Genomic DNA, 7,840 nt, shown 5'->3' with positions numbered 1-7,840 from the left:
TACACACAGGCGCAGGCCGACCAACAACTGCTGACTCAAGTTATGACAGTTATAGAGTCATGTAATTCACCCCATGTTTGGCTCAGTATGATGAATCATTAATCCATGACAGGTAAGACTCTCACATGTGCATACCAACCTAAGACAGGGTGGTGAAAATGAGTTCACCACACCAATGACAGGTAAGGATGTAATATGGCTGAGGGCAACCTAAGACAGATGCGATCCCAGAGTCATTTTAATTAAACAAAAAGGGGGATATGTGGGAAGCGGTGTGACCAAGCCCCATGATCCCTGTTTACCAAGAACCTGAGCCTGAGCACTTGGACGATCCTGTGCTGTCATCCTAATGAGTCACTGGCCTATCACCGCACGGCCTGGCTGAACTCTGATTGGATCCAGGAGAGGGGATAGGGATTAGGTCAGAGGACTGATGAAAAACAAAAACAGGATGTGCTCGGGGGGGGGGGGAGAGGAAGGAAAATGCTGTTTTGAGAGTGCTGTTTGAGAAAGCTGTTTGAGGAAGCTGTTTGAGAAAGAATTTTGAGAAACCTTCCTTGGCATTTGTGTCCTCCCCCCTCCCCCATCTCTGCCGGTCAGAATTCGGGGTTTGTGGCACTCATATATGAAATTCTCAGAAGAAAATAAAACTTTAGATTAAAACACGAATGAAGTTCGAGAGCTACTCTTTCCACAAATGAGGTTTTAAAATATATATACTATAAAGGAAAAGAAGCTATTGGTTGTGTTAACATGGCTACTTCTTAACCTGTAGTTGATGAAAGAGTTTTCATCTACTTGGCAGTGACTCATATCAGTGAGAGACTTTTATTATGAAGGAGCCAACCACTGCTTATCTGACTTTTGACCCTTAAAGCGTGGCAAGCAACTATATTGCCAACATATGAGGGGGGAAAGTCCGCAAAATACCATTTACTAATATAAGTACATGTTTGTATGATAACTAAAACTTTCATAGTTTGTTGGACATACTTTCTAAAGCCTAAAACACCCACACACTTTTTGGCTTTGAATGTAACTCTTCAAATTTCTGTATCAGTTTGGCAGGTAACTACCATTTAAAACAGCCACAAAGGGAACAGACAAGAGTCCCTACTGCGCAGGTCTCCTCAGGGTGCCTAGATCTCTGGCATCGGACTACCAGCAAGGATTATGTGACACAATATTGATGTGAAAGTTAAAGAGCTTTAATGGTGAGAGATTCTAGAAGAATAGGTGGATCGAGAGCAGCATGGTAGCTAACATCCACGGGAATGGGCTGCGGGTCGCTTTAAATCACAGGCAACCGCTTAACAGGAAGGCAGGAAGCCTGGTGAAGTAGTGAAAGTCATATGTCTCTAAATGCTAGAATCTTAAAAAGTTCTTATCTCTAGCTGCAGGCTCGAGCCCTTTAGGTGTAGCGTAAGATTTGAAACTAGGTCAAGGGAGACAGGAGAAAGTTGACATCCACGGAATGTTCGGCTCTCCCTGGCACCTTGAAGGACATCTTTTCTCACACTCCTTAAAAACTCAGATTCCGTTTTAAACACATTCCTCAAAATAAGGATATTCTGTTGAAACAAGGAAATTTGGGTGCAGACAACCTTTTTCAAAATCAAAAGCACCCTTGGGAATAGTATTGCTTTTCTTTTGTTTTCTTTTAGTTATTGATAAACTTATCTAATTTAATTCTTTTTTTAATTTTATAAACTTTATTATGAATTACCTGAAAATAAAACACACACACACACACACACACACACACACACACCAAAATTAACAAAACCCAAAGTCTATACGTATCAGTGAACTTCTGTACATTTAGAATAGCCACTTGAAATAGAAACTTTGTAGTTTCACACTGGAGTCCACATTTTATATATGTAAATATATTTAGTATATAAAATGTGAACTCCAGTGTGAAAAATATGATATATATATATATATATATATATATATATATATATATATATATATAAAATTAGAAATGACTAGAAAACCAGTTTATATCCTTTATCAGGAAATGGGCATGCATGATGAAAAAGGATAATTTAGTTATTTAAGAGAGCTTTATTTTTGTAGCAGCTGTACCACATCTTAAAGTACTGCACTCTAAGCACCTGTAGAGAGCCTGTTAAGAGTCTTCATTTTTATCTTCCCCTAATTTGTCCTTCAATTTTCTAGACAATTTAGCAGTGTGGGATTTCTTAAGCAGAGATAAAGGCTTAGTTGTAATCGATCCCAAATGCTGCTGTCTTCTGCCTCTTTGGTGATAACTAACCCTGAGAGAATTAGGACACCATGAAAAAAATTATCCCCATGACTAAGGTGACTAAATAACTTGATCGTGTCTAGCAGAAGCAAAAGCTTTCTCTTACAGATGGTATCAAGACTTGGAAAAATACAGCAATAAGAGTTAACGTGGTGATTAAGTCGTTAGTGTCAAGCAACGGTTCTTAACCTGTGGATTACAATCCCTTCAGGGATCATATATCAGATATCCTATGTAACAAAATTACAGTTATGAAGTAGTAACAAAGTTTTATGGTTGTGAGTCACTGCAACATGAGGAACTATATTAAAGGGCCCCACCATTAAGAAGGTTGAGAACCACTCATGTAGAGAAAACGGACAAAAACAAAAGTTGACGTTCCCATCTATTCACAATATAGCCCTGTCCACTTGGAACCCGAACCCTGTGACTTGTGATGTCACTTGCAAACATCTACAACCTCACTCTTAGTGACCCATAGATCCTTATCCCAGTGGCCAACCAAGTAAAGCAAATAGTGCTATGCATTTTGCTATGTAACTTAAAATCATGAGATGCTCACTTAACATATAAATACAACCACACACAGTGAACACATAAGACCAAGTAACTTCCTTCAGCTGTATAACAGGTCTCCCATTCTATTCAAGGAAGTGATTCTTCTCCCTCAGAATTTACCCACCCTTCCCACAGAGTGTTTTCTTCATTAAGTCCCTCCTCCAGAATATTCCCTTTATGAAAACATTTTTTTCAGCTGTTCGAGTCTGATGAACACTTTTTACCACCGGGCATTTAGATAGTCAGCATCTCCGCCATGGTGACATTTGGATGGTTCATATGGTGACTGTTCTTGCCTCCTCTTTCTTCTGATGCTTGTGGTAGTTGGGGAATTGGCCTGAAAACAGTTGAAGCTCTCTGGCTGGAATTGCTCTCCAAAGAGAGCTGAAGGCCTCCTGGGTTGTGATGCCAGACTATGCCATCCTTCAGAATGAAATCTAAGGGGTGCCTTTCAGCCTACTGCGGGACCTGTTTGCCTTCTGTTTGCAACTGAAGGGCTCTGGCCAGGCCTATCTTTGGTTGAACTCAGTGGCAATATAAAAAGAATGGTCCCCAGTAGCCCCTCGAGGTAAGCTTCGCTTTGCCCTCTTTCTGGTGAGACTCTGACTTTTAATAGGTGATGTGGTTAGCAGTGGTAGCTTATCTAGGGTAGGATCCACAGACATTCTCTGTGGTCCTTCTTCCTTCTCCTAGTCAGATCTTCTCTTCTTGGCATTTGATACTGCCCTCCAGAGTAGGAGGGAACAGAGCCTGTGGCTGATGGTGCTTGTACCCATGGTTTCCTCTCTCAGTTGGATCCAAGATCCAAATCTACAGGTAGCCAGACTTTCACTTTCTTCAGAGCAATGAATTCTCCACTTTCCCCATGACTGATTCCTGGCCAGTTTCAATTTACAAAATGTTCTATTTTAGGAGTGTCTGGTCCGACCAACCAAACAGAATTGGCAGTAGAGTGAAACTAGTTTTCACCTCCATGGGCTTGGAGAATAATTCTTTTCAGGGTGGTCACAATTCACAAGAGACCTCAGATGAGTTGGGACATAGAGCCCAGGGCTCATGCTGGACTGCAGGTGAGGTCTTTTGACTTCAAAGGAGGCCATCTGGGTAAACATTGCTCTCCCTGTAGGAACCACAAAATAGGTTTTATGTCCCTATTCCCTCTAACTGACCTGAGAGATATATTTTCAAATATTGATCTTTTTGATCCATAGACTCTTAAAAAGAAAACAGAAAAAAAATTTTTGCAATAAATCTTGGCCTTGGTACACACTCTCACATCAGCAATGCTTGCATCATGTGGTTCACTGAGCTTTAACTACATCCCCCTAATTAGATATTGTTTATTGTCATGTAAGAACAGACTCTGAGATTTCTTATATCCAAGTCTTCACAGCCTTGTCACAGACCCTAAACTCTGAGAAAGCTACGCTGTTGGTTGTCATCTGGAACTCTCTTATACTAGCTCATCTTTTCCACACTCAGCCACAGATGATATCTTCACTGATTCTCCTTTTGTGCGTACTCAAGCCCATTCTCAACCATCAGCCACTTGCCATCCCTCACCGGGCAGCTCTGATCCCACCTACCTCTCCTTCTTTTCCTTCTCCCTGGCCTCAGTTCTACCCGCAGAGCACTCTCAGATTACTGCTTTAACCCACTCTTCCCCTCATTCACTCTGGATCTTTTTATAGGGAGCTCAGGAAACAAAAGCTTCTCTCCTTCAGAGAACACCCTTCTCTTTCACAGGGTAGCTGTGGGGGTTTTATCAGGATATCTGTCCCCTTCCCTGTGTCTGCCCTGTTTCCAATATAATCCAAGCTACAGTCATTTACCAGAATCTACCTATCTTCATTAATGACTTCAGGAGGCTACTGAGCCAACCTGGCAAGACATGTTTAACATCCTAACCACCTGCTACATGCATGAAGAAGAGTCTTATATCTAGACTGTAGTGTGTATCTAGGTTGATGAGGCTCAGACTTACTACCTATTTACAGCCAGTTAGTATTGCTGTACATAAAACAGAGCCCTGCTGGTCATATCTGACCACAAATGTAGGAAATACAGAAATAAGACCCACAGACTGCATGACCCCCTGTCTGTTAAAAAAGAAAAACATGAGAAGGGCCCTTATCAAATATATTAACTACAGCAAGTTATGAAAATTAACATGGAAAGCGTCTGATACCCTTCACATTTTTCCATGCAGGCTACCTAAACAAGCATAAGTATATTAACCTGAACCCCAAGAGGCAGGAATGTCAAGCCATTCCAGCTTGGCTTATTAGCCAAGTTTATAGGTATTAGATGAAAACTTAAAAACTCCACAGGAACATAGCTCCTACCACCATCTAATAAGACACAGATTTAAGATCTTTAATAATCAGGTGGTGACCTCAATGACCAGAGAGGAAGAACCGAAGAAGGAAAAAGGTATATTAAAAACACAGTGTATGACCACATCAATTGCCTGTTCTCTGTAGAAAACCTGAGGACCCTGTCTAGCAGTCATCTCATTGCTTCCATTGGAATTTACCCAGCTCCTGGTCAAAGAACTCTTCCTATTATCACTGTTGTTGGCCAGGATATTTTGACTGAGAGTAGCAAAGCCAATGAGGTATACTCTTCCCTAGGAGCTGTGTCCAATCTCTCTCAAATAGCCCTCTCTCCCAAATGAGGGAAGGAGACCTCATCCAAGGACATCATTCTTAGGACAAACCTGAAGAAGGACCAATGTCCTTAATGTTGTTACTGTACTATGAGGAGTCCATTGAGGAAAGATACACATCCTTGTTGAGTCCGTGTCTGTGTTGGTCAGTTTTTTGTCAACCTGACACAGGCTAGAGTCACCTGAAAAGAGGAAACCTTGATAGATAAAATGCCTTCATAAGACTGGCCTGGGAAGAGAAAAGATGCAGGAAAGAGGGGAGCTCTTTGAGGCCAGGCTTTGGAACGAAAGGAATGCAAAACCATGTGTTGTCTTGGGGCAGCCAGAACTGATGACCTCCACCACCGGTGGCCACCAGTGCCCACCGGCAGATGACTGACACAGACTAGCTGATAAGGTTAGGGTAAGAGATTTCTGTACCCAGCAATTGTGTTACCTAGCCAGTTCTAAAATAATAGAACTGTCTGACGTGTTTCTCAAAAAACAAAACAAACAAACAAAAAACAACAACAACAAAAGGCCTGTGAACAAGCCTGTGGGGCACTTTCTTGATTAATGTTGATGCAAAAAAGGCTTAACATATCTGAGGTAGGGCCATATCTGGGCTTATGGTCCTGAAGTCCATAAGAAAGCAAGCTGAGAAAGCCAAGGAGAGCAAGACCATAAACTGAACTCTTTCACGGCCTCTGCTTCAGTTCTGGCCTACAGGCTTCTAACCCACTTGGGTGCCTACCCCTGACTTCCCTCAGTGATGATTTATAGCCTCAAACTATAGATGAAATAAACCCTTTCATCTCTAAGTTGCTTTGAACTCTGGTCTTTATCACCACAATAGAAGCCCTAACTGAGCCAAGGACTGGTGGAGTCCTGAGGCTACCATATTTTTTTTTCTGTAAATTAATCCTAGATAGGGCAGAGATCAGAATTATATTCTTTTTGACATGCAAAAATTTTTTCTGTCTTACTCCACTGTCCAGTTTGCCCTCCAGTTTCTAGTCTACCATACTCTGGTATTAATAGTCATCTGTCACCAGGATGCCTTCACTCTATTAACCAGAATGATAAACAAATATCAACAGAACCCCTATCCCATCTGTCTTAGTTAGGGTTTCCATTGCTGTGAAGAGACACCATGACCAAGGCAACTCTTAGAAAGAACAACATTTAATTGGGGCTGGCTTACAGTTTCAGAGGGTCAGTCCATTATCATCAAGGAGAGAGCATGGTAGCTCCCAGGATTTGCTGAGAGTTCTACATCTTCATCCAGAGAAAGCCAGGAGCAGACTGTCTTGCACATGGCTAGGAGAGTCTCAAAGCCTACCCCCACAGTGGCACACTTCCTCCAATAAGGCCACACCTACTTCAACAAGGCCACACCTCCTATTAGTAGCACTCCCTGGGCCAAGCATATTAATATCACCGCACCACAGGTAAATATCAACACAAATTTGCCTCCTCAACTCTCTTCACTCAGCCATTGAATGCAGTCTTACAGACATCAGTCTCTGAAGTAAGGATCCCATTTGTAATAAGGTCCTATCCCACAGGCAATAGGTCACTCTTTCATCACACAACCAAGCAGTTAAGGCACATGGTGATGACTATGTAGAAAAGTAATTGGTCAGTCATTTTTAAAAGGGTATTGGAACATGGATGAAGTAGCTGGAATCCAAGAGTATTTCAAGGAGGGATTAAGGATTGGAGATTTTGTGTTGGACAAAAAAAAGTGTACTAGATAGGACAAAAGCAATCCCTCTCACACACAAGCAACTCTAATTCCAAGATAACACTGAGGTTTCAGAGTCACATGCTTGCAGGATGTCTGACAATACTCTAAGTCAAACCTCTCCATTTAATCAAGCAAACCACTTCACTTATCTCAGCTTGTCTCCTTGATGAGTTATCACCTTTTCCCCCAACAGCCTTCAAGTTATCTCTTTCTTCTATGATCAACAGTGGATTTTTAATAGAAACCCTCCAGAAGTCCTATCTATACTGTGAAAATAAAAAGTCTTGATACCCCGAACTGGAATATCTAAAAGAAATGGATACAATTCTTGATACACCAAACCTATCATAGTTAAATCAAGATCAGATAAATGATTTAAACATATCCATAACAGCTAGTGAAATCGAAGTAGTAATTAAGAGTCTCCCAAACAACCAAGGCCATGGCCAGATAGAGTCAGTATAGAGTTCTACCTCATCTTCTTCATAGAAGAATTAGTGTCAATACTTCTCAAATTATTCTGCAAAATAGAAAAGAAATAATATTGCATAATGCTTTGTCCTTGGACCATAAATACTCTAACCCTTAAACCACACAAAGATCCAACAAAGGA

This window comes from Mus pahari, chromosome 15 (assembly GCF_900095145.1).
Source record: "Mus pahari chromosome 15, PAHARI_EIJ_v1.1, whole genome shotgun sequence".
Classification (NCBI taxonomy): domain Eukaryota; kingdom Metazoa; phylum Chordata; class Mammalia; order Rodentia; family Muridae; genus Mus; species Mus pahari.
This window is presented reverse-complemented; position numbering follows the sequence as displayed.